Source organism: Balaenoptera musculus, chromosome 16 (genome assembly GCF_009873245.2).
Source record: "Balaenoptera musculus isolate JJ_BM4_2016_0621 chromosome 16, mBalMus1.pri.v3, whole genome shotgun sequence".
Lineage (NCBI taxonomy): Eukaryota > Metazoa > Chordata > Mammalia > Artiodactyla > Balaenopteridae > Balaenoptera > Balaenoptera musculus.
The window spans coordinates 70,580,903-70,582,656 of NC_045800.1; the positions used below are offsets into that span (position 1 = coordinate 70,580,903).

Consider the following 1,754-nt stretch of genomic DNA (forward strand, 5'->3'; position numbering starts at 1 on the left):
CAGATGGGAAAGCAGTTAGTCATTTGCTTACTGCTTGGTTTTGAAAGTGATGCCCTTGCTCACGTAAATGGTCAGTTTAATAAATTCAACCAAAGGCAAGAAAAGTGTGATTTGGGTGGGTAGGGGGAGTATTACGTGAGATATAAACTGCATATTCAAAGAACGCAGTGGAACAGGCCTTAAATCATCTCCTGTGAAACAGGAAGACCTCCTTAGCAGAGTGTTTTCTAAAAATACAATTAGAAAAAAAAATTTTTTTTTAAAGTGAGTCAGGAAGTAGCCATTAACTCCTAGAAAGTGGTGACTTAGTGGGAGCAGGGGAGGCAGACTTGATCAGGAATAACATCTAGTAGTTGGGGTCCAGGTCACCACCCTGATATGACTCAGTCTGGGATCCTTTATTTTTTATTTAAAAAAAAATTTTTTAACATCTTTATTGGGGTTTAATTGCTTTACAATGGTGTGTTAGTTTCTGCTGTATAACAAAGTGAATCAGCTATACAATATACATACATCCCCATATCTCCTCCCTCTTGCGTCTCCCTCCCACCCTCCCTATCCCACCCCTCCAGGTGGTCACAAAGCACGGAGCTGATCTCCCTGTGTTACGCGGCTGCTTCCCACTAGCTATCTATTTTACATTTGGTAGTGTATATATGTCCTGGGATCCTTTATTAAGTCAACCTTTCAGGAGGTGTTGTTTTAAGATGAACATGAGTGGAGACAGTACTATGGAAATAAAGGATATTAGAATTAGTGAGAGCCAAAATAAGATTTTTTGGGGGGCCGTGCCACATGGCTTGCAGGATCTTAGTTCCCTGACCAGGGGTTGAACCCGGGCCCACTGCGGTGAAAGCCCTAAACTCTGGAGTCCTAACCACTGGACCGCCAGGAAATTCCCCAAAATAAGATCTTTTTGTTTTGTTTTGTTTTGTTTTGTTTTGGAAAACAGACATAAATGGCTCATTTATTAAATCTTTTACTTAGTAGAAGAACAAAATAACAGCACTAACAACAAAAATTTAGTCTTAGATTTTGCTTTGTGCATTAAACACTTATTGCAGCTTTGAAAATATATTTTAACGTTTTAGTGCTTTCTATGGATCTTTAAAGTGATTTTCATTATACAATTAGTTAAACTTATTATGAACTGTAATAATTAGCTTTAACACAGATGCAATTTGTAAGAAACATTCATACCTAGTACCCATCAAAAATACGGAACGCTTCACGAATTTGCGTGTCATCCTTGTGCAGGGGCCATGCTAATCTTCTCTGTATCATTCCAATTTTAGTATACGTGCTGCCGAAGCGAGCGCCCAAAATAAGATCTTTAAGAAAATAATTGACACTAAAAACACAACATAGATACAGAAAAATACACAAGTCACAAATGTTATAAGATGAACACACCTGTATGACCAGCACCCATCTCAAGAAAGACAACAGTACCAGCACCCCTGAGGCCCCCTGATGTAACTGTAACCCCTCTGTCCTCACTTCTAACAGAATATACTCGCTTGCCTACTTTTGAACTCTATATCAGTGGAATCAGTCAGTATGTAAAAAAAGATGTTAAAAAATAAAATTATCAAGCTCAATATGAATAAGAAGAAGCATTTTAAAATATGCCCATCTACCAGTTTGGTTTGAGGGAGGGTAGAGAGAAGAAGCGTGAGAGATGACCACTTACCTCCCCATGGGTTTGTCGGTGATGCTGTTGTTGGGATCTGTAAGTGCTGGTAATTATGCCG

The 1,754-nt window shown here is 38.9% G+C and overlaps 1 non-coding gene across 1 annotated transcript; it reads right to left on the minus strand.

The window, feature by feature from the left end:
* Positions 1 to 1,212: 1,212 nt before the first annotated feature.
* LOC118883145 lies at positions 1,213 to 1,319 on the minus strand. Its single transcript, XR_005016936.1, has one exon. It is a non-coding gene; the product is annotated as a U6 spliceosomal RNA (small nuclear RNA).
* Between the last annotated feature and the right edge of the window lie 435 nt (positions 1,320 to 1,754).